This window comes from Lissotriton vulgaris, chromosome 1_1 (assembly GCF_964263255.1).
Source record: "Lissotriton vulgaris chromosome 1_1, aLisVul1.2, whole genome shotgun sequence".
NCBI classification, from domain to species: domain Eukaryota; kingdom Metazoa; phylum Chordata; class Amphibia; order Caudata; family Salamandridae; genus Lissotriton; species Lissotriton vulgaris.
In genome coordinates, this window is record NC_141685.1 from 1,820,335,519 (window position 1) to 1,820,361,931 (window position 26,413).

General features: G+C 43.3%; 1 protein-coding gene across 1 annotated transcript in view; it reads left to right on the forward strand.

Annotated features, from left to right (window-relative positions):
* The window catches only part of C1_1H12orf42 (chromosome 1_1 C12orf42 homolog), a 1,726,734-nt gene that overhangs the window by 1,534,856 nt on the left and 165,465 nt on the right, over nt 1-26,413 (forward strand). The window lies entirely within an intron of this gene.

Here is a 26,413-nt window from a genome sequence, read left to right on the forward strand (position 1 = left end):
CACTTTTTCTAAGAGAGTACTCTAGGTCTGCCAGAGAACAGATATTGGACCTGATGATCGTAACATAGTTTGTTAGCCATCAGTCGTACAACATGAGGCAAAAGCTAGCTATTATAAAATCATTGTTCCTGCAGCCATTTCATGTTGATTTCTACAATTGCACCGCCCGTAACCCAAATCAGGTTTATGCAGCTGGTCGTAAGCACAGCCCTTTTCATTCCAAAACTTAACATTGTCAAAACCCAGAAGTCATTCTGTCTCAAAAGACTGCTTAGGGTTACCCTGTACTTGTGGTGTGTGTGGAAACAGGAGTTCTACCTGCATCGGAACTGAAGGTTTGCATTTAAACGAAACTGACATTTTTCTTTCCTCAAAAACATCTCTCTAGGAAAAACCTGTCAAAATGTGTCTAGGAAAAACAGGCCTTATTGTCCCTCAAAACCTGGGCAAAGTCATAAAGGAGCACTGATTCCCAGGGTTATTCCCCGTTTCACCGGTTCAAGGGGCATATGTAGTAATGCATTTTCTCATAGACACAGAATGGGAAAAACCCTTGGATACGTCTGGCTGCAAGACTCCAATGGCCCAGAAATGGCGGTGCTGAATAACTGGTGGCCCTCAGGCCCACACCTATAATGTGGACCACTGTCTTGAGAACACTCTGGACGCCACATGTTGGAGAAGCACGTGACAAAGTATTTCCTCAGGGACAATACGTGTTAATTACTCCGTCTGCATCAAACACATCACATCAATGACAGTGGGTTAATTAAAACATGCTGTGGTAAAAAAAAAATCAGTTAACAAACAGAATTAATGACAGCCCGTCCTTCACACACTGTAGGAAATTCATATCCCTTGTATTCGTGTGGAGCGCACGGCAGTGATGACTGCATACGCTGTTTACTTTTATTTTATCTCTTAGGCCCATTTTTCACATCTGTCAACATTATTGTATTGGGACCATTAATAAATATGATAAAGGAACGCATTACACTGCAGACGTTGACCTTCCGTCATTAAATGCACCCTCTTTTGCCATGAAAATAATAACTCATGCCATCCTTTATCGCTTTAATTATCCACTGTTTGCTTTTGTCTGTGGTTTCTTTTCTTCACGGAAAGTACAAAACCACAGCGGCATCTCAGTTGTTTTATTAAGAAGCGTGCGCGTGTGCCTCCAATAAACATTCTCTTTATTCAGTGGCCAGGCATTTTGTTTTGTATATCATAAAAAAAAATGTGAAAGAAAGAAAAAGGGGAAAAAAGGAAAGTTAAACAAAGTTTTCAATGCTCGAAGAGAAAAAAAAGCTGGGAGTAGCTATGCAAGAATGTCCAGACCTGTCCTCGTAGGCAGTGAGTGGTTGAGCACAATGGCGCCGAATGAAGACTTTGTTGTTGTTGTGAAAGGCCGCAGAGGGGGGACCGGCAGCGAGGTTTGTGGCGAGTATTCAATGTTTGCCACACAAAGGGCAATTGGCTGGAAAAAAGGAGTTTTGTTTGAGAAACAAAGCGGTGCAGGTCAGAGCCATAGGTTCCTTTGTGGAGCCGATGAATTCAGAGCAAGGGGCTATCAAAGGCTCTATAATTAGACTTAACACAATACCACATCATATCTTTTTTGAGGTTAGTTTGCACAGGGAAATTATTAAACGTTACACACGCTGAAAACAGTTGGGTAGTATTGTTAGCATATTTACAACGCATGCCTCAAGGATCGTCCAAGGGAAAGCATGAGAGCGTGCTTTCTCCAGACCCTAAAATCTAAAAAAAAGTGAGTGAAGCACTGGAGGCAAATGTGCACACACTATTAAAATGAAAGTTGGTTCCATGCATTATGTATTGTTGCGTTATCTCTCTGTCCGATTCTGAATCTGAGCCCTGCTCCTGGGAGACATCAATCGCTCGCCGAATGCATTTAATTGCAGGGCAGCACATTGCCGGCTTCATGTTAATTCAGCGGTTCCAAGAGTCCGCGGCCTAATGGGATTAGAGGGGACAGAGCCCTTCTTAAAGCGGCCGCTGTGGTAAGTGGGGGCTCGCTCGTTCAGGCCGGCATTATTCAAATGTGGAAAAGTGCGTGGCTTTACGTCATATGTAAACAGCATTTTTTAAATAAGTTTATACCTGAGTCTACTTTCCTGGTGATTATTGCAAGAAATTAGGCAATACTCAACAAGTTATTTTAAAATATATAAATGTCGGTGGAACTTTTGTAATGGTTAATGGAGAGATTCGATTTAGTAGGTGGCTAGTAGGAGTGAGAACTTGCCCAACATTTAGACTGTACTTTTTATTTCGAGAGTGCTAAGGCCCCACTTTTAAACAGGAAACAGAACAGCTTTATTTTCAGTGTCCCCTGTTCACAGATACATTTAATAGACTTGTTTTGAAATTAGGAAGATGCTTAAATGTGTAACGTACCTCGTAATGAAAGTAATATAGCATCGGTAGTACTTCCTGCAAGTTTTGGTTTACGCCTGCAAGGTTTGTCAATGCTTTTGTCCTGGCACCTTTTATTTTTAGGTGGTTTATCCTTTTTGCTGCTGTTGGCTTACCATATTTTTGTTTATTGTTCCTTACCTGAGTTGTTTGACCTTGAGGTTTACTGAACTCTTCAACTGGGACCACCTGGAAGTAAAGGAGGGGTGTTAGGAGCACGTAGTATCTCCCAATCACCACCATCCTTCACGTTTTTAACCCTGGCCAGAAGGTCCAGGAATAAAGTCTTAGGCACAGCGACACTTCTGAACTAGTTTTAACTCACACAACACTACACTTTCACTATCGTCGCTCCCAGTCAGTGTGAATCAAATTGTCTCTCTTTTGTGTTGTATTGTCCTCCCTCACCCTATTGCTCCACCCCACACGTTGCTACGCCGGGGTGCTTTGTACGTAGCCCTATGATGCATGTCACACACACCTTTGTGAGTGAGAGCAGTATTAGCACACACAGCACGTGCCCACACGAATAATATAAAAATATATCTTTTTACTTCCTACTCCTTCAGGTGTGCCTGAGAAATGAGACCTGCAGGGAGCCCAAGACTGCAGACCAATTACTGGGAACAGAGAAGGGATGCAGGGAGAATGCTCTGTGACTGTGGGGCTCTGCCATGGGCTGACTCATACACAAGGGCATCCCTGGACCATCTCTTCAACACCTATCTGCACCAAAGAGTTACTAGGAACTTCTCACAAATTCCAACATGTACAGCATACAACAGCATCTTAGAGTGTGTATCACAGCATCCAACGTTTACAAATTATAATGCTGTTTTCATAATACGAATCAACAGTCCTACAAATACCAGAGTGCATATGCAAAATCTGAACTGATTGCATTACTCATGTATGAACATGGGATTCTTAAGAGCTCTACATCACTGGCAGCTGCGGCCTATCTCTGTGACATCTGACACTGTCAGCCACTCCTGGCTTTTCCGCCACCCTTGTAAAATCATCTACTAACCTCCTGGCTTTGGCCCCCGGGATTGATTGTAATGTCTGGATGTCATACAGGCAAGGTTTTCACACACTTCAAAGCCTCTGATACAGTTTTGAGGAATCACTTCACTATGAGAGGTTCAGATTTGATAGGCACACTGAAGACTCTGTGTCAATGATAAGTCCCCCTTCATGCAGAACATCTTGGTGAAAACGGATCACAGCAGGTCATCCGGGCTAAGATGATGTCATTAATGAGTCCAGGTCTGTCAACCGGAAGTCTACAATTCACCTTGCCCCACCTGCTGCACAGTAGTTGCCCCCTGTATGCAGCTCAATAATTGACGTGTGGAGGTGGGCAGGCACACTGCTACTAGGAGCATTGGAGGTGCAAGTGGGCCTTGAGCGTGATATGCCCACAGCAGTATTGTGTCCAGTAATGAGTACTGGGCCAAGCAGCAAAGTACGTGGAAAACTTGTACTTTAATTTATTTCTCACATGCCCTCCCTTCTACGTTTGCCTGTGCTTTCGCAGCCTGTCTTTCCTGAGTTAGGGATGAGCCAGCCCCCAGTTGAAATTATGCAAGAGGAGACTGAGACAGGCTGCATCAAGCAGTCACTGTGATTATTGTATGAAAGAGCACTGAACTACAGTGTATTCAGTGATGTAGAAGGGTTGTGAAAAGAAGGCCGTATAACATCACTAACGTGATGAACAAAGCACATTCATCATGCCTGACTCAGGGAGGGCAAGGCTGTGTAGAAATACCAGGCAGTCATCTAGGCAGGAATATTTACTTTGAAAAGTTATTGGGAATTCTGACTGAGTAAGAAAAGATTTACGGTCCCGATACTCAGCAAAAAATGCTGGTGCTGAGCACCGGAAACCACCAGCAGAAATTAAGCACTGATATGTCTATATAAAGACCGCCCTTGTTATGGAGCATTATTTTGCTCAGGTATCTGATAGGCAGGATAGGTTTCTTGTGGGCAGGTTTTGACTTAACCAATTACATCACCTCCTGGATTCACCATGTGGATGGGCTCATCCTGGTTGCAGGATGCCCTGCAGCTGGGGAAATATCCATTACAACGCAGTCATTACAAAGACCTACCTTTACAACTCAACTGTTCCAACACAACTGTCCTTACACTGTATGCCATTAAAATGCATGCCAAAACAACTCATGTCACTACAATGCATGCCATTACAACACATGTCATTACAATGCATTATAAGGTAAGTAATAGAGATTTGTTTAGTATTAGGGTGGGTATGGGCTTTGGGTTACATGGGAATAGTAATTTTTGCCCCTACACTATCCAACACTTACCCTGCTGTTGCACTCACTGGAGTCGGAATAGTAATTTTTACCCCAACACTTACCCTACTGTTTCCCGAAAAGTATTATGCGTTGTAATTGTATGCTTTATAATGGTATGCATTGTAATGGAATGCATTGTAATAGTAGTTTTAAAAAATGTGTTGTAATGGCATGTGTTGTAAAATCATGCAATGTAATGGTAATTGCGATGTGAAGACTGTTGTAAAAGCATGCGTTCTAATTGAATGCGTTGTAACATCATGTATTCTGCGGCTGCAACAATAGGTCTCTAGCAGAACACCCTGCACTTTGTAATGTTTTGCGGCTATTATAGTAGGCATAGAACACAGTTTTTGGTACCGTTATTGAAATCCCTAAATCTTAATCAAATACAACATGTCCTTATGTACCTGCAGATGCTTCCTAGTAAATGTCTTATTTGCTGTGGTTATTTTTTTTACAAGCTGTCCTGTTTCCCTGGTGATCAATACCCGGCTGAGAATTGTAACCATGCAGTAGGCATCATTTTACCCTGTTTTTATTGTTTATTGTATTTTTTATTCTGTATTCAATGTAAATGTGTTTTATATGCATTTGCATTTTATTTTGAAATATTTATAGTGTTCTTTTATGGTTGCTGTGATCAACCGTATAAAGATTTTATGATGATGTCTAAATACATATCCATTTGAGGAGTTAGCCCCCTCTACCTCCGGACGTTTACTACGAAGCGTACACCTGGTCACTCGCTCAGAACGAATAAAACTAACCTGATCCGCATACCTATATTTAGAAAAAAAATGAGTAGGATGGAAACATTTCAAAAATTAGGGGGCATATTATCTAGAAGTGCGTTAAAAAACGCACATCGCACATCTTCATATCGCCGACTATCGCCGGATTTTTTCACCGTGATAGCTCGTAATTATCAATGCACATCACGTAAGCGAAATTGAATCCGGTGATAATCGGCGATATGGAACATTAGCGCATGAAAACAAACGTTGTCTTCACGCGCTAATGTTTGCCTTGATAATATGGGGATGTGGATTCAGCGTTATGATCCACACCCCCATGTTATCAATCCCTTAACATCTGGTCAGGGCAGGCGTTCGGAGACCTGCGATAAACAAGTTTATCGCAGGTTTTTGTCTCCCAACGTCTGCCCTGGTAATAGGGTGTTCCCACCTCCAGCCACATTTTACATGTGGTTGGACGTGGGAACGCCCACTTTGCATGTCATTAGCAATGTTTCTCGCTGACATGCAAAGTGGGCTTGTGGCAGGCGTTAACATACCCTTGTGGATAGGGCTCTAGAAGTATTGCCGCTTTCTCGGCACAATTTGCTGAAAAGCGGCGATACTTCACCTTGTTTATATGTCCCTAGGTTTTTAGATATTGGAACATGTTGGAACTTTGTATCCTCACCACGCCAAACCTACCGGCCTTCAAAGGGCCTGGAAAACAAAATCTTTCAGGGAAGACTTTACAGCCGAAGAATCTATACCCATAACCTTGCTTCTGTTTTGGATAAGGACCTCATGCTGCCCTTTATTCTGTAAGCATAGTTTCTCCTACTGCCTTGCACCTTCCTCTAGAACAGTGGGTCTGGAACAATGTTTAGATTGGGGGTGCTACGTCCCCTCACGAAATACACAGGGGATACATGACAGTGTTTCTTAGAGAACAAAATCAATTCTGCCAGAAGACAAACATTTGGTTGCTCGATCTCCAGGTAAGCAATGTCAAGTTTGACGGGGTTGCTGGTTCACCTCCCACATCCCTAGTTCTAGCTCCATTGCTCTATGCAATGTGAACTGGACTGTGTGATATGTTGGTGCATTTTAAGTGAACTAAGTAAATAAATAATAGAACTGCTAGTCCAAAATGTTTCAAAATCCTTTGGCAGTGTTTAAAAATGGATTATTTTGGCAACAATGAGCATATAAGCAGTGATTTTTGTATCTGCACCGATAGACTTTTGTTTAATGAACATTGTGTATGCCTCTTCTGTAAACAAGCTACTTCTGTATGGTTGCTTACCAAATACTATTAGTATTATAATAATAGCAATAATATAAATAAGCGATAAATAGGCATATGTTTAATAATTAGAATAGAAAGCATTTATAGAGGATGACAGAATAAGGTCCATCATTGCCACATGTATGTGACATCCAGAGACCACAGACATCTGTGAAATCAAACGTTTCCCACAAAGGCTCTTCCTCCTCACTGCTGGGTCCAGTAGCCATAGAGATGAATTGCTGAGATGTTTATGAAATGAGGCAGTGAGTCAGTCACAATAAACGCCTTTCCTAAGAACCCCACGTCTGGGTTTACATGTCCAGGCTGATTAAGCTCGGCAACATTTGAGGAATTGGTCCTCCTATGCAAGTGGCCAGGTCTTGGGTGGGAAGGCTGCAGATCACCCGAAGTGTGAGTAAATGTGCTGTCGTAGGCAAAATCTAAAAATAAATTTGGAGGATTTTCAGTCAGGGCAAGTAAAAAATTTAATATACATGCACTACTTTTTAACTGTCAACCAACCTGCTGTATGGGTAAGTGTAAGAAATTGGGATGTTGGTTGGTAATGTAAGGCTGGGTCGAATAGCAGCCACAATCCTCGTCAGGGTAAGGCACAAGTAAACCCTAAATCAATCTCTACTCGTCTGCTTTGTAACTTGGCACAGAGCAGTCAGGCTTAACTTAGATGGAGTTTGTAAGCATTTGTGCAACACTACAACAGTAAAACAGTGAAAACGCACCCCAAAAGGACCCCACCACACAGTTAGAAAAATAGAGTACGTTTTAATAAATAAAACAAGGCTAAAATGGCAAAAGTCCAATTGGTAGAACTGGAGATATTGAATTTTAAACTTTGTAGTGAAAATAGTGTCAAAAAGCACAGTGCCAATTGGGGATATCTGATCATGCCGGACCGGGGCAAAGTCACAAGGTCAGGCCAACCATGATGGAGCGTGGGGAAGCTACAGGGACCCAGGTAGGCCCGATGAACAGAGTCCCTCAAATTCTGGTTGTGAGCATTGCGCAGATCCGAGTCGAAGGTGCGCAGCAATGCGTCCTTTCGGAGATGCATCGAGGCTGTGGTGTGATGTCCTGTTGTGTTATCATTGAGGATTCTGTAGACGTAGCTTGCGATGCAAAGTCCGGTGTCATGGATGTTATGTGCAGCTGATGATGCATCCATTTCGAGCTGCTGCAGTGCTACGATGCAGAGTTCTGCATAGTTGTTGAGGCTGCCATGGGTGAGTGATGCAAAGACCTGGTCTGTGGTTACGCTGCACCATCGGCGTGATGCAGATACTAGCGATGGGCCCAATCCACATCGCAGCGGTGATGCATCTGTTCTGTACAGTAATGTATTGATCACCAGAGAAGATGCATCAGTTTCACTTGCAAGCATCTTAGGCCCACTTCCAAGAGTCTAGGACTGGGGTAGAACCACTCAGCAGGGTAGACTCACAGATGGCAGAGTCCAGGGGCAGGTGCAAGGTGGTTGGAAGCCTGTTATATGCCTAAGACTTCATATCTGGAGGCCAGTCAACTAACTATGTGAGCCACTCTATGTTCTGGGCTCAAGAGATGCAGGTCCAGTCCCTCCTACCCAGGCATGAGGGCAGCAAGTCGGCATAGCATGCTGTTCAGAGAAGCAGTCAGCAGAGTGGCTGAACTTTTAGCAGCACATCAGTCCTTCCTGGCAGAGTATCCACAGGTCCAGAAGTGTACTGAAGTAGTAGTGTCTGAGGTCCTTCAGTGGTAGTGTCTGAGGTCCTTCTTTTATACACTGTTGTGCCTTTGAAGTGGGAGGAAGCTTCTAGAGGCATGCCTTTGAAGTGCATAGGTGCCCTGAATTCCCTAGCCTGGCCTGCTGTTGGTATGCAGCCCTTTGCATGGACACAGGACGCATTCTATTTAGGTGTAAGTGAGGCTGGGTCCAGCTCCTCCATACCATCCTGCCAGAGATGGCGCATTCAGCTACACCTACGCTCTCATTGTATGTGGCTGCCTAGGAGGAACACACAAAGCTCAAGCATCAGCTACATCCAGTCATGTGACCAGAGACAGGCAGAAGTGTGTAAAAAACAGGGGAATGATTCGGTTCAGGAGTAACAGAGGTGGGAATCCTAAATGATGTGCAAAAGCAAATTACCTCTGACACCATAGATCCAAACTTTCTCTTTCTCCAGTTGGATTTTTTTATTTATCCCTGGATTATAATTAAATATATCAAACCTTTTTTATTACTTTTCCCAAAACACATTCGCCCTTCACAGGACAAACTAGACAATTACCATCTTGCCATGTTTTCTGTATTAAACAAAAACACATACTTTTTACATGTAAACACAATTTAGAATAGACAAACATCTATACAATTTACAAACATAAAACATGTTGGTGCTGCAAAGTACCAAGAACCGTACATTTCACCAGGCAAATGATAGTCCTACTCCTTTCTTAATAAACAAAGAACAGGGGCTACTTTCATTTATGTCCTCTAAGTACACTAGTGTTTTACGCCAATGAGAGGTCGCACCACTGTTTTGAACCCAGATATAGGGCCATACACCATAGCCTCTACTATGTCCAAGTCCAGGACAAAAACTGTGTACTAGGTTCTTGAGCGAGCCTCTCACAAATATATAACCAATGCATTGCAACCTTCTAGGTGGCACTTCTTATAGCGAAGGTCTTCATCAGGGTAAATCTTTTTTTTCAGGGAGGACTTGTGGTACCTCTGTGGTTAAAAATCGGGTGCTAGTGAGACGCTGTTTATATGTGTATTATTTACAGAAAAGTGCATTTAATAAACAGGAGCATTACATACCAATTTGAATGTTTTCCTGTCATAGCAAAGGCATGGAACTTCTTTAAGAAACATTCATGGGAGTTGATAGGCTAGAAAAAATAATAAAAGTAGGTTGGCATTGTCACTGGTGTGTATATCGCCATGGTGGTATGCTTTATTTCTCATTTTTGGAGATAGTTTTAATGGTTACTAGTAGTTATTGTGGTACCCCAAGAGTGTGGAATGAGCCGCATAGAGTGACTTTGGGTAAGTGCTTACTGTGATCATGGCACCCCGTGGGTGTCCCGTAGTGCTTACACATGGTGAACCAGCACATTATTATGGTCTCTTATGTGTCCCGTGTGGAGCATGCATGCAAGCAATATCTCTCCTTATGCCACCTCGGTGCTTGCCCATAGTATTTGAAGCAAGAAAGTACCTGCACATGGTAGCATGGTCTGCGTAGCTTCACAGACGACTCGTATTCTTCAGGCGTGCCACGCAATGCGCACAATTTCTTTTCTCGGTGTCCAGTACTCCTTCTCACTCCTCGCACTCCTGCATGTGCCAACGCGGTGGGTGAGACTGCACGCAAGGATTAATCTCTGACTTTTCCGGCTATAAGGGATCCCCACTCTTATGGCTTTCTCTTCCTTTGGCGTTCCTTGGAGTACTTCCGCAACGGAAATGGTGTTGCCTGACTGTGTCCTAGTTCCGGTAGCCGCGTATAGAGGTGAATTTTCTGATAGCTATAACGCTCATTTTTTGGACTATGCATCGGGCTCAGAGTTTAGCGGCCCACCGGGTTTTCAAATAATTTGTGCCCTCATTATTCACAATAGGGAAATCACACTTTAGGTCATAAAGAGTGAAAAATTCCAGCCTAAAAGCTCCCAGTGTCATTATCTTGACTTGAATTTCTTGAGTTGCATACTTATGAGGTTCTATCTTTAAGACCTCAGGAGGGGGGAGGAAAGAAGAACCATTTATGTAATTTAATCATACCCAATGAATTATCTCACTCATTTCATTGAGTCCGTTGTTAATAGTATTTAGATACATAATGGTTTTGACTTCGAATCTGGATAATAAGTTGTTGATGGTATTTCCGGACACATGTTTTAATGTTGTCCATTTTATGTCGTTAGGGCCATGTTCATATTCCATACAGGGTGTTACTATCCGTGTACTTGTAATTGTGCATCGAATTCTTGAACAAGTTTGTGTGATACTCTTCTTTATGGCCTGGGTTGTTTTTCCAACATATGCTTTCGGGCATGGGCACACCACACAGTATATTACGTTATGCGTATTGCAATTAGTGAACTAATTTGTTTCCATATGTGAACATAGAACCTTCCATTGTGTTGTCACCAATTGGCTAATGAAAGAATATGCCAACCTTCTAAATGTGGTATTTTCAGAATTATAATTTAAAATCTGACTTCACCATAAGTTAGGATTTTAAATTAGGATTCCAAAGACACCAAACTTTATTTAGAAATTAAATCTCTGGAAGAGAGAGCATATGCATTTTAGCACTGGTTAGCAGTGGTAAAGTGCTCAGAGTTCTAAGGCCAACAAAATGAATTCAGCAAAACATGAGAGTAAAGGCAAAATAAACTTTGGGGGTGACCCTGTCGAGAGGGCCAGCTCCAACAGTAAGCAGGGCTTAACTTAGCGGGTCACATATAGGAAATACAAATTAAGGTTTAGCCTTGGTCAGAGGTTTATTTTATCAGGTTGAAATGGCAATTTTAAACTGCAGACCTAGAATGCAATGGCAGGTCTAAGAGATGTTTTGCAGTGCTATTTTAGTGGATGGCACAATGAGTGCTGCAGCCCACTAGCAGCATTTAATTTACTGGCCCTGGGTACATGTTGTACCATATACTTGGGTCCTACTAATACATTATCTGTCCCAATTAGGTATATGCCAATGTTACTATGTTTAAAAAGGAGAGCACAGGCACCTAACCACTTGTTAGCAGTAGTAAAGTGTGCAGTTTTATGGCCAACAAAAAACTGAGTTCAGCAGCAGAATGCAAACACCTTGGATGAGCCAGCAGAAAGTGCACATTTCCAATAGGGAAGATATATTTGTAGTGCTGTTACATAGCATTCCAAATGGAATACCTGAATTGTTTCTAGGACCCATGCTTCTTGCACTATATGAACCCAATTGTGCATGAATAACCTTATTCTGCCATCTAGATATACTGGGGAAGAACACTGAAATCTCACCCGTATAGGAGATGGGGTTGGAGGCACCCCAGGATTTAACATAGTGATGGCAGCCTCTGTATCCTCTCGATCAGGAGGAGAAGAAGGTCTCACCCCTAGAATAGTCATTTGAGCCTTCCCACTAATAGGGTTGACCTCTGAAGGCGGCCTGGGAATGACAGCGGCAGTGGACCAATTCTTTCTTTGCCAGCTCTGCCAAAAATGTTCTGATCAAAAATGGTCTTAAGTGCTATCTGTGCCTTGTTTAGAGCAGGGAAGTTATTACCAAACTCAGAGACTTTCTTAGCAATAGGGGGCTAGATGTACGACCAAGAAAATCAGGCATCTCAAATTGCGACTCTTTTCCGAATCGCAATTTGCGATGCAAAATTTCCAAATTACAACAGTGTATTTCACACAGTTTGAGATTCCTAATGGGCTCGCAAATTGCGAGGCTCATTAATATTAACGAGCACCTTTCATTTTGCGAGCCCATTGGGAATGATAGCTCTCCCAGGGGTGGTGGCCTGCTGGGGTCAGCAGACCACCATGTCTGGGACTGCTTTTTTATAAAACCAGCTTTATTTTTTAAATAAAAACGAAACTTTTCAGAATTTTTTTTAAGCGCAGGCATTGGTCTCTGAGATCACTGCCTGCTCTTAAAAAATATTTTCCATCATACAAAGGGGAAGGGGTCCCATGGGGACCCCTTCCCCTTGGCAAGTGGTTTACCACCTACTTTGAAAAAGGTGGTTAACTGTGAGTGTTTTGCAGCCATAAATGCCGTCTCAAAACACTAGTACATAGCATGTTGACTCGCTATTAGGAAGGGACGCCCCTGCCTAATAGCGAGAGTCACAAACGCTATTTTACTAGTCAGGAACTCGCAAAATAGCATTTGTACATGCTATTACCCTTTTTTGCGGACGCAAACGGGAAGTTCTCCAGTTTGTGCCGCAAAAAAGGGTCGTACATCTGGCCGTGGGTCTCCATTAAGGGAACCTCCTGTGGAAGGGCCTGCCTTATTGGTTGCTAATTTCCAAAGCTATGTATCTAGGAGAAGAAGACTAGACCTGCACCTCTCTGCCGACAAGGTGCTGTTGGCATTTGCCAAGAGACAAATAGCTCTCTTGGTCCACTCTGCCAAAATTATGGGTGGATCTGTGAACCAAAACCTGGATCAAGATGTTCAAAGTATGAAACAATTTCAAAGTGAGTATGCTGCCTAAGCATGGAGGACAGAAAGCAATAGAAAAAGGCAGTCTGAAGACATTTGAATGGAGTGAGAGCTAAAGGGGATTTCTTGAAGTTTAACTCTGCTATGCAACAAGTCAAACAAGCGTTGTGAAAGCCACCAGGTGTGCCTTATAATAGAAAGTCCATTTTCATTAATAAGTAAGTGTGTATTGAATGTGTGTGGTAGTGTGGATTGTTGAATTCAAGAATGAGTCAATTATTTTGTGAATTAATTCATGAATGAAAGAGTGCATGCATGATGAATTATTGGGTGGCCAATTCAGCAATTAACAAGGGGGTGCTACCAATTATAGGTCATGCCTGCTGGCTTTATCAATGATACATGTGCTTAGCTTTTTAAAGGCGGCAGTAGGGCTTAGAGCAACATGTGATTAATTACCAGTGGTGGGGAGAACGGGATATGGAGTCAACATGTACACTTCTTAACCCGTTTTATTTTAAACTTTAGGTGTCTGGTGCTGTATTTTTTACTTTCGTAACTTTTATGGGTTTCAGTGATGAATTCCCGTCTTTTATGGTTTTTATTACAAAAGCTGAATAAAGTTTTTTATTGAATGATTGATCACCATAAAGAAGTGACTATCAGAAAAAGCTCAATACTTTCTCCACAGACTTCTGTCTGTGTTTTTTGATGTTAAATTACATTAACATACCTATTACTGTCTGACCTCTTCACACACATCAAATGTGTTTCTCATAACAGACACATGAGGAACAGGCCTGTTTTTACAGACACCAATAGAATATGCACCTTTTACACACACATACACATGTAGCAGGTAGTCTTTTTTACTGACACCCCTGTGATATGCACTTTTTAACACAGGTGCCCATGGCATGTAGCTCTTTACAGAAATAACTATCTAAAATACAACTATTGTTACACACACAACTGTGACATTGTGGCACATTAAAATAACAACAATCAGTGAAGAGATTTTCAGTCCATTCTTTTTCCCCAGAAGGGACATAGCCAACTATCTTAAGGTGGATTGTTCCTATTTCAGCTGGATCAAGACAGATTTACATATGGATGCTTTCTGACTGGAGAGGTACAATGGGCAACAAATGATGGCCTGATGTGTGACCTGAGTGATTACCAGTGGCTGATATTTTTTGCAAATATTCCTCCCATCACATTTTGTTGATTGAGCTTGGTTAATGTTGGACCTGTCCTTTTTTGCAGGTTTATCCCCCAACCTTTTTCCATTTGCATCCTACTTTTCTGACACTGATTCTGTTGGCGTTAGGACTCTGGGCACTTTATCACTGCTAATCAGTGCTAAAATGCATATGCTCTTTGTGTAAATTGTAATTCTGATTGGTTCTCCATGATTAGCACATTTGATTTACTGGTAAGTCCCTAGTAAAGTGCACTAGGGGTCTGTAAATCAAATGCTACTAGTGGGCCTGCGAAGGAACAATTGATGGACGGAATCCTGAACAATGCAAACATTAATCCCAGTTACAAAGATCTGGGTTTAATCCATCGTTCTTTTGCTCACCACGCTACCCCAGTTTGGTCTGAGCCATATGCAAATCAGTCTTGACACTGTTCCTTATGGGAACAGTCCAGCCCAAACTGCCAAGCCTGGTCCTCACTGGACCAGACACTAGTGGGCCTGCATCACTGGTTGTTCCACCCACAGGAGTAGCCCTTTAAACTTGTCTCAGGCCTGTCATTGCAGTGCCTGTGAGTGCAGTTTTAAACGCCATGTCGATCTGGCAAGTGCACCCACCTGAAAAACTGAAATGGAGTGTTGTGCCAGTAATTGTAATTATCTATTTAAACCATGCATGCATCTGTGGGTGTGTATGTTGTCAAACCTACACTGACTTAACTTATTGATCATGCCAAAGATTTAGATTCTCCGGACCCCACGCTCACTGGTAAATGAATACATCAATAATGTAATACACTTTTAAATAACTCTCAACCAACAATGAATTTTGAAATACATTATGTATCTTTCAATTCATGTGAAAAAACGTTGGTCTCCTATAAACTAATACAGAGACCACTCCTAAAATAACTAATATAGATCAATAGTTTGTGAGTAACACATTTAACATTATTCGTTGTATCAAAATGAAAACTTTGAAATTTCCAATGCCAAAGACAAGGAATCAGATAGCCCAGTGTATTTCAGGATACATTTCCTTCTTCAATTAATCAATAAATCTTTATAGATTATTAAAAGAATGATCATAAAAGAACAATAAAATACAAAGTAAGTTCAAAACATACAATGCCAAGTCAGCAATTTTAAAACCACCAGAAAGTTAAATATAAAGTGATACCCTGGAGAGGCTTCCAATATTAAAATACATAGTACACATAAGGGACAAAGTGCGAAACATAGTATTAGCAGAAGCTAAAACTCTGTTGCATCGCACCAGCGTATAGTTTTTGTCAAAAAGCCTTCCCGAGAATGGCACAGAGCTGGGTTAGAAAGCATATGGAGGAAATTAAGTTTGGAAGATCTAAATTGATAAAAGCCTTATGTTTAAAGTACAGGCCATAAATATCAATGTCTAAAAGGCTCATAAACTGTACAGAAAAAGATTAAATGGGCCACTGTCTGGGGGGAGGTCTTATCACATGGGCAGACCAATATCACCTGCATGCACCCTCCACACAACATAGAGGTGGACATAAGGACTCAGGCGAAGAGACTAGCAGATGTCTTTTATTAAAAGGAAGTGAGTAGGCCAGTCTCCCTTCGAAGGGAACATTAACAAGGGCTGTCCCCACTATTGGAGTCTTCTGCTCACATGAGTGCCAGTACTTGCCTGCTCCTCGAGATGGCAGTATTCATTCTTAATTAAGAATATTGGCCCCACCCAGACCACAGAGCCTCTCTCTTAGGTCTGACATTGTATGCAGGCCTTCATCAAACATGCATGATTCTCATAAGCTAAAATGGTACAGAAGGCACACATGCTGGTTAAGGGGGAATGAGGGTAGTTCACGCACATCTGTGCCATTAAGTGGATATTTCTATTTCCACGTTGAGTTTCTTCATTCTTAATTTTTGTTTCCTTAAATATCCATTCTTGCTCGCATTTGGAAAATTGCAGTACGAATTTATGAACTTAAAAAACAATATGTTGTGTTTTGTTTGCTTGGTAATATAGAATTTTAAACATAAAGCTAAAAACAATATCACTACTTGGCCTTGTACTCCTACATTTTAGTAAATATAAGCTTATTTTTGTACAATTATGTGATAAGGATCAGTATACAAAATAAGCAATGGCAAAGCCAGTAGGTCTTGCCTACGTGAAGCATTGATTTTTCAATGCTTTTAGCCATTTTTTACAGCAGTGCGGTTGCTGAGCAGAATAACTATAGATCTGTCTTTAAAGGAATGTTGTATCGGGAAGGTGGCAAATTCAGAAAATATCATGGGAATGGATATGTATTTGTGTGGACACACAGAACTATAGAATATTTTTTGTAAAAGTCAGGTAACAAATCTAATGTCAAACCAGACCAAAACATCCTTATAGGTTAATGGCTGACCTCCTTCCATCTATGATGCTGCCAAAGAAAAACACCACAAGATATATAGTTATCTAAGACACTTTAATAGCATTACAATGTCATGTCTGTGCCCCTGAATGTTCAAGCTCAGGCAACTGGGTAAATAAAGAAAATGATCACAGTTGTGTGGAGGTCAAGCATTTTGTTTTTGGAAGCACACAACTTCTGCTCAATCAAAATGTACTCCTGACTCCCAACATGTGGGTGGAGCTAAATCCCCTCTCTAGTAATGCTGACATATCTGTCTGGTGACAGATGGGCTGTCAAGTCAGACCATAGAAAGGTCCTATTATGTGGCCAGCAGCACAGAGGAAGGGAGGGCATGCAACCCGAAGGGTGTGGGGCAAAAAAGCACTAAAACGACGAGCCATTGGGGCCAGTGGTGCCCAAGTCATGTCCTTTTTGAGTCTCGGTTGAGCCATTGCGCATGCGCTGCGTTGCGAGACATTTAGTAAGGGCTTTTAAACTCTATACACACACTCGTGCTTTTCTTTTTATTAACCCGCAACTGGCATGTGCATGCGTCTTTCTTAAAAAGACAGCACGCAATTGGGCCAAGGCGGGTGATTGTCCCGCCTTCTTTGTTCCCTGGCCTAGGGTACTCAGGAGTGAGCATCAATGTCATCTGTTTCCAATTATCATGTTCGCGTTAATTGAAAACAGATGGCGCTCGCGTTTTTCCTTGTTTTCCCTTAAGAGTAAACCCCGTTGCAGCCAGGAACACTGCCTCGGGCTAAGGCTCTGAAAATGGAGACTACACCAGGCATTCTATGCAGATGCCTCGTCGCTGCTCAAACAATCTTAGAAGCTGACTCATCACAACCGAGACCTCTTCAAAGGATAGCATTCATTACACTTTTAGGAGGTGTGAGGACCAGTTTAAATTGGAGTGCTTAGTGATCTCGCTGGGTAAGAGCACTATATGAAAGTTTCATTGGACTGAAGCATTCTGCCGCTAAATGGAAAGCAAACGTATACGTCATTCTCAGTTCCTGTGTGCCTCTATTTTTCTTCATAATTGTATAATGTGACTTCAGGGGAGGTCTCCTCTCAGAATCCCAACAATAATAACTTCTCGCAATGCTAATGACGGTGCGTCTGAGGCTATCAGAAAATATGCATTCGTAAAGGTCACCCTTGACTAACACTTGATTTATTTAATTTTGTTATTTTGCAATACATAAACACGCCTCTATCCTAAATGTACCCATGCCGTAACATTTGTTTTGAAATGAACATCACGCATTTGAATAGCTTTTTCTACAGTATGAAAATGCTAAGTATTTATTTATTGGGTTATGTAACACTCTTACAATGCAGCGAAGACGTGCCGAAGACCTTTTGGAGAACAGGGCACTGGGTAAGGGAAAATTATAGCGGCATTAGACCACAGAGAGCTGGTGCTTTTTAGGTCTCACCTGAGCCATATAGCATGTGTGGCAGGTACACAATCCAGAGCATCTAAGTTCATGCTCCCCGGGTACTGCTTTGAACAGACACCATGGCGGCGGCAATCGCAGCCCCTTCTCCTCAGGGGGGTGGAAGGAAGGTGCTTACCCACACCATGGCGCAGATCAATATGGAGTTTGTTACCCAGGTAGACGCTTCTTCTCTAAACCACTTTTAAAAATGTGCTTATGTTACAATCTCACTAAGCATCAGTTATGAGTACGGATTCCTATAAAACATACACAGCACATATGCGACACTCCAATACTGACAAGTTACATGTAGTAAGAAATATGCACTTCAAGCCGCCTAGAATATCAAATAGGAGCTGGATAGCAAAAAGAGGTGCCCCGTGTAAATAAGGAACAGGCATTGATTTGTCTTGCGAATGGTGCCCAAATCCCCACAGTCAGAGGTAGTTGAGAGATAATGCTTACATCTTCAAGTTGACAGATGCCATGTGGGCGGCGGTTAATAGATGTGCTTCAAATATCATGCACAAGTTTTACCAAAGATAACTCAGAAAGTTATTGAGAAGTTCGAACTCCCAGAGTTAATGTAATTGTGCTTAAGACCACTATGTGCTCCTGCTCACAAGCTCATCTACCGCTTCCCTACCCTCCACGAGTAGAGTACCTGAGACCACTGCCCCAGGCCTTTCCTACCCTCGCTGCATGACTAACCACTTCTGAGGTCCCAAAGGCGAGACATATTTGGCTATGCCAATGCTTGTTTTTGTTATGTCAGGTGTGGGCAAGTAATGTCAACAGGAAGGGGGTTCAATGGCAAGCACTAACAACATGAGGGAGCAAGCAACGACAACCTTAAACAAGTAAAAATGTAATGTACAAACGTATCCTTGCTTACTCTGCAAAAGTAAAATTGTAGCTTAAACATCCGACCAGCTTTCTTTACACAGTTTCTGCTTACTTTACAAATGTAAAGCTGTAATGCGCACACCCCTGCTCGCTTCACACACGTAAACCTGAAATGTACATATCATTTTCGGCTTCCTTTACAGAAATAAAACAGTAATGCACACATTATGTAATTGGTTCCTTCATAAAAGCAAACCGCAAATGTACACATACTCAGCTAAGTTGTACACCCATAGAACTGTAATGTAGAATTTGCAGAAGTAAAGCTTTAATGTACACATCTACCCTTACTCCTTTACACATTGAGGCGGAAAGGCTGCACTGCTACTCTAACAGCGTTGTTCAATTCAAAAGATGCTTGTTCAGAAAACTGTTTAAATTTAAGCCGCTTCATGGGATATGTAAAGTAAAAGCTGGTGCAGCGCTTGCTATGCTGTAAAGAAACAACCGTGATATGTCTGGGAAACAAAGTAAACCACGATTCTGACAAACTGTTGTTTTTGCATTTGTCACCCCGAGTGGGATGGGTATGCTCAGACGTGAGTCCAGTGCTCTCCACACCACTGGAGTCAAGCTATCCTGGCTGATGACGGCTGATAGCTTGAAACCGGTCCTAGGATGCTTGATTCCGTCCCAGGGAAGACATGGCTTGGCAGTTCGGGCTGGACTATTCCCATGAGGCACAGGGTCAAGGCTAATTTGCATATGGCCATGTCTGAACTGGGGTGGTGTGGAGTTCAAAAACACGATGGATTTAGGCCCAGATCTCTGTACTGGAGTGAATGTATGACATTGTTCTGCATTCTGCCCATCAACTGTTGTTTTTGCATTTGTCACCCCGAGTGGGACGGGTATGCTCAGATGTGAGTCCCGTGCTCTCCACACCACTGGAGTCAAGCTATCCTGGCTGATGACAGCTGATAGCCAGAAACCGGTCCTAGGATGTTTGATTCCGGTCCAGGGAAGACATGGCTTGGCAGTTCGGGATGGACTATTCCCTTGAGGCACAGGGTCAAGGCTGATTTGCATATGGCCATGTCTGAACTGGGGTGGTGTCGAGTGCAAAAAAACGATGGATTTAGGCCCAGATCTCTGTTCTGGGTGAATGTATGACATTGTTCTGCAGTCTGTCCATCAGCTGTTGTTTTTGCATTTGTTACCCCGAGTGGGACGGGTATGCTCAGACATGAGTCCTGTGCTCTCCACACCACTGGAGTCAAGCTATCCTGGCTGATGACGGCTGAAACCGGTCCTCGGATGCTTGATTCCGGACCATCAAGTGAGGTTTAAGCAATCTAAGCACGTCGCATTTGGACAGAAAGGGCTGGACACTTGAAACCTCACTGCATATGAGCGCAAATCTGACAATAAAGAACAAAATAGACACAAGTGACCAGACGAGCACCCACACCCCTAAGTCTGCAAGATTTTAGGAGCTATACTAGCCTCCACAGAGTGCGCGGCGCGGTATTTGCTACCGGTGCAGGCATCCAGCTGACACTTTTCATTTGCTTTACAGAACCCCCTCTGTCCCTCAAGCACCCCAACACTGCCCCATCTTGCTTTGGTTTTTCTAATCAACAGCAAATTTGGAAGAGTTTGGGGCCTATTTACAAGGGCATTGCACCACTGGAGCGTCACTTTTTGTGACGCTCAAGTGGTTCTGTGCCCTGCTCCATATTTACAAGACAGCACTAAACCACTTTGTGAGGCTTAACGCCACCTTGTAAATATGGTCCTGCTGCTTCACACAGTTTTCTAAAGCAAAGGGGTGTGCGATGGTTGTTGTTGTGGGCTTTCCCACGCAGCACCCATTGCTTTTAACACTGCTTCAGATTTACGAGGATCTGTAAATCTGAGGCAGCGCCAAAAACATACACAGCTTCACAGGAGGCCTAAGAGTGGAGCAACAAGTAGAAATACCTTTATTTCTCCTAATTGTTTTCTCTTTCTATGTGTGCTGCAGAATATGCTGCATTCTGCAGCGCACATAGAAGGAGCAAAATGCCATTGATGATTGTTTTTGTGCAGGAAGGTGTCCCTTCCTGTACAACAGCAATCATCCTTGCAATGCAAACACCCTTGTACCATGTGCCTACGCTGGTGCTAGGCAGCTTTTTTGCACCAGCGCTGGAGTGAGTACAGAAATGCACCGTATTGTTGTAAATATGGTGTTTTCCTGTACTTAGAAAATGATTTAGCTCAGCGCAGCAAAATTGCTTGCGGCACCCCGCTGTGCCGTTTTCTTGATAATATGGGCCTTTTGTTTGTTGTGAGGCCTATAAATATGTATGTTAAGAACACCGCACAATTACGTTACAATAAGAACGGAAGTCTGACCAATCCAGTAGCTGTAAGGATGGGAATATTCAGGGTGTGTTCAAGAACCATTCTTTCCAGCTTCTCCTGAATGATACTGAAAATTATTTGGAGAATTTCAATCTGGACTCTCCAGTAATGTATAAAATTCCTGCACCCATGTTGATGTTCACCATGCAGTTTTCATGAAAACTACAGGATTAGCAACTTCTAGAGCGTACGCCAGCGTTATCAATTATTGCATTCAGAAAAGCATGGTGATAAAGAAGACTAGAATTAAAGCAAGGGTTGTGAGTTACAGTTTCACACCCAAAAGAACATTTAAAATCAATGGCCGACCGCTCAACTTGGATAGGGGTTTTGACAACCAAGCAATACATTTCTGAGGTTGTACCAAGTACAGACATCATTACCAGCACGCAGGCAGGTCTCACGTGAAGTAAAACGGTTGTATTACAGAACCCTGCAGGCATTTACCCGACAGGCATTTACCCCACAGGCCTTTACAATGCATCAGTAGGTCATGTGCGACGTTACCATGCGATACTTTAGCACACAAGTCATTGCGACTTCCTTTAGGGGCCTTTGACTTTGTAATAGAATAAATGACAATTCTAACTAAAGTCTACGCAACAGTAGTGTAGGTATTGGACTTAAAAATCCTGCCAGAAGCTCAACTTGGAGAAGACAGAGGTCCTCGTCCTCTGACCCTCGTCCTCTGCATGAGACAACACTTGGTGGCCCACTGGCCACTGCCCTCGGCAACACCCCAAACCCCATGGCGCACGCTCAAAACATGGGCATTGAATTCGACTCCTCCCTCTCCATGACCCGACAGGTCAATGCTCTCGCCTCCACCTGCTTCAACACCCTCCGCATCCTCCGAAAGACCTTCAAATGGATCCCCCGAATCAAGGAGGACCGTCACCCAACCACTCATAACCAGCAGACACAAACGCATCACTGAACACCTCCGCAACCTCCACTGGTGCCCCATTGAGAAGAAAGTAACTTTCAAGATACTCACCCATGCCTACAAATGCCTCCACAAAACCATATCCCAATACCTCAAAGACAGAATCTCCTTCCACGTACCCAAGAGAAACCTCCAATCAGGCAACCTCACCGAACCTCTGTGCATCCGCAGAGCAAGAAAAGGCGGCAGAACCTTCTCCTACATTTCGGCCAAGACCTAGAGAGAGCCCCCTATTGACATCAGATGCGCCCCACTCTGCACATCTTCAGGAAGACCCTTAAGACCTGGCTCTTCGACTTACCTGAGCTGCCCCCTCCTTCCCCCAGCGCCTTGAGACCCTCACGGGTGAGTAGCACGCATAAAGAATCCCTGATTGATTGTTTGAACACCAGTCCAGCAATGCGCCCCCTACAGCAAGTCGTTGTAACGACTTGCGTGTCAAAGTAAAGCATATCAAAAATCAAGAAAGACTAGCTAGGTTTTTACAGGTAAGACTCAATGGAGTACGTATGTCAAGGAAAACCAGTAGGTTTTATTAGAAAGCCCTCACCCACCAACCTAGTTGGTGGCATGCTTCATCATCGGGCCCACCACAGTGGCACCTAACGTGCCCCGGGTGTGCTTCGACGCCAGATTACTGCGGAGCTGGTATAATTACTGAGTGTGCAATGTGGTGAGTGTGAAGGTGAAGATTAAAAAGCCATACAAAAGTCCCAGCACCCGAGGGTAAAAACTATTTTAATAAAACTGGGTATCTGTTGGCACATTAAAAGGCAGACGGACATGGTGGAGTATGGATTATGACCTCCAGTGTCCTGTGTGGTCTACATGTTTCAGCCTGGCCTTTCTTAATTTAAAACAGGCTTTCCTCAGGACCAAGTGAGTATGTGTGGGGTTATAAAATTAATTTACAGTGAGTGTTTTTAGATTTTATGTGTAGCACGCACTAAGGTGCTATATGGGTGAGAAGGGGATTCCCTCTCGCTTTGCTACATGTAACATAAAAGGGGAGACAGACAGACGTACAGGGTAGAGTCATATTAGCATATTATTGCAAAAACAGTCGTCATTCCACCGTCTTGTAAGGTGAGTGAGCGAACTATGCATGGCTAAAGTGTGGTCTTGTCAGTGGCAAGACTCATGTGATGGTTATCTAGAAGCCGGTTGTAGTGGTGAGCTAGAAAACGAGAATACCAATGTGAGGTTCAGGTAAGTGAAAGAAAATTATTATCCTCACACAGTATTTAGCTGTTCAAAGCCTCCTTGGGTCGCCTGGCAGAGAAAAAGACCCTAAAAGAAGGTAGTATTGGTTTTACAAAATTATCCGACCTGTAAGGGAAGACCTCAACACCTTACCCCCACAGTTGCTGTAGCGCGCAGCCTCATTACTCACGAAACTGTCGATCTGGTTCCTCCTTGGACCTGTAGTCCTTCTGCGGCGCCCGGTGGTGAAAGGAGGGCTGGCCGAGCATGTTATTTAAAGCCTCCGTAATTGCTTGCACCTGGGTCGGGGTAGAAATAGGGGGAGGGGTGCTCTTGCGCGGAAAGCGCCATGTCATGCACGCTCTGCGCATGATTGCGGTGAGTAGTAGTCCCTATTCCGCGCTGAGCCTTCAGTGTGTGCTGCTCCGCGCATGCGCGGATGGGTAAAAGCTGTGTAAAGCTACCGCGCATGCGCAGAAGAGCGTGGTGTCGCTCGTGGTTGCCAAGGACGCGCTAGTATACATTATTGCTCGTGGAGAGAGCAAAAGGTGTTTAAATAAAAAGTATAGAAGCGAAAAATGAGAGGGATTAGATTTACAACTTAAAATTTAGATTGAGGCGGCTCAATGTGAGACAGATTGGTCTATGCACAGTATTGTAAAGAAAAGGAAACATCATACATTAAGTGGTGAGGGAATTCCATGGTATGGAGTCGTTGAGCCCCTCAGTATGAGTGGATAGACGGTAAATCCAACGTTGTTCTTTTTGGAGGAGAAATCTTTCATTGTTTTCAGTTATGGGGAATTGTTCAATCACAGTCCAAGTGAAGTCATTTGGGGTGTGGTTGTGGGACAGGAAGTGGTCTGTAAGTCTGCTTATATTTTTGCCACATCGGATGGTACTGCGGTGTTCCGTCATTCTTGTCCGTACTTTACGGGTAGTCATACCCACATACCGTAGGCCACATCTGCATGTCATAAGGTACACCAGATTTGATGAATTACAGTTGGTGAACTGGCGTTGTGTCCATACTTTGCCTGGTTCTAAGTCCAGGGTTTTAGATAGGGATGTAAGGTGGCATACACTGCAATTGTTGCACGGTTGGTGTCCCGTAAGTTTAGGTAAGCCCCAAGCATTGAGGACAGTGTTGTCGTTAGTGGCATGGTTCGGTCTGGGTCTGGTGTGTACCAGGGAGTCTTTTAGATTCTTAGCCCTTTTATACGCGAATCTAGGTTTTTCCCAGTTTCGGTTGCCTGAGTTAATAATCTTCCAGTTCCTGTTGATTATGCTGGAAACCTGATTTGATACGGTATTGTAAGTGGTGACGCATGTCAGAGTAGATTCCTCAGGAGGCCTTGTTGTTACCTCAAGAAGCGCCTCTCTATTTTGGTTTCGCGCCCTCTTGCAGGTGGTGTTTAGGATCCTAGTGGGGTATCCCCTGTCTTCCAATTTATGGATCAAACTGGATGATTGTTGTTTGAAGTCCTGGATCCTGCTGCAATTGCGTCTCAGTCGCAAGAATTGACCGTAAGGGAGATTCTCCCGTAGAGGTCTAGGGTGGAAGCTGTCAAACCTCAAAAGGGAGTTCCTTGATGTAGGTTTGTGGTAGGTCGTGGTTGTCAGGCCATCCATGTCTGCCTTGATGTTGAGGTCCAGGAAGGCCAATTCCGAGGCACTGCTCGTACAGGTAAACCTCAGGTAGTTGTCACAGGTATTGATCCACATGAGGAATTGATCCAGGGATTCCTGATTCCCTTCCCAGATAACCAGGATGTCGTCGATATATCGACGCCACATACTGATGTTAGCTGTGTAGGGATTGTTCACAGATTTTATGTGTGTTTTTTCAAAATGGGCTACATAAAGACCAGCTATGCTGGGAGCGAAAACGCTCCCCATGCTTGTCCCATTGGTCTGTAGGTACAGCTTGCCCTCATACTCGAAATAGTTGTCTTTTAATGCAAGGGTGGCACATTCCATTATAAAGCTGCTTGGAGTGTGATGGTTCCAAGCAGTTCCCATTAAGACTTCCTCCAGTACTTGCAGTGTAGCGTCCTGCGGTAGACTAGTGTATAGGCTCTCAATGTCTAATCCGACAAGGAGTTGGGTTTTGGGGTTGTAGTTGATTTCTTTGATTACATTGAGAAGATGTTTCGTGTCCTTGATGTATGATGGTGTAAGTTGTACCAATGGATTCAGGAAGAAATCGCAGAAGCGTGACAGGGGCTCTAAGAGTGATTGATTTCCCGACACAATTGGTCTTCCCGGTGGTGGGGTTACTCCTTTGTGTACCTTCGGGAGAGTGTAAAAATATGGGATTTTAGCATTTTTGCTGCACAAGTAGTCAGCCTCCTGTTTGGAGATGTGTTCTGCGTCCCAGGCATTTTTTACCAATATCTGTATCCTCTTGCTTAGTTCCTCGGTAGGGTCCTTCCTGAGTGGTCTGTAATTCCTGGTGTCGCTTAGGAGTCTGCGACATTCCGTGTCATAATCTGTTTTGTCCATGAGCACGATACCTCCCCCCTTGTCGGCGGGTTTTATGACAAGGGCAGGGTTAGCCTGCAGGCGTCTTATTGTTTCACGCTCCCGATGGGACAGATTGTTAAAGGTGTTTTTCTCCTGTATATTCTCCACCTCAGTGTAGACCGCCTGTTCAAAGGCAGCAATCTCGACAGGTGTACTGGCGGGTGGTGGAATGAAAGTGGATTTTAGTCTGAGGCCTGTCTCATTGGGGACTTCCTCTTGAGGGTCGTTCGACTCTGTTTTCTTTTCAAAGAAGGCTTTTAATTTTAGTTTTCTAAAGAACTCCGCTAGTTCCATGTGTAATTTGAAGTGGTCCAGTTTGGCTGTAGGGACGAAAGATAGGCCCTTATTCAGGACTGCTATTTCTTCCTCTGTCAATTCTGTGCTTGAAATGTTGAACACCAGTTGGTCTTTGATTCTCACTGCTGTTGTTATTTGCTCGGTCCTGCCTGT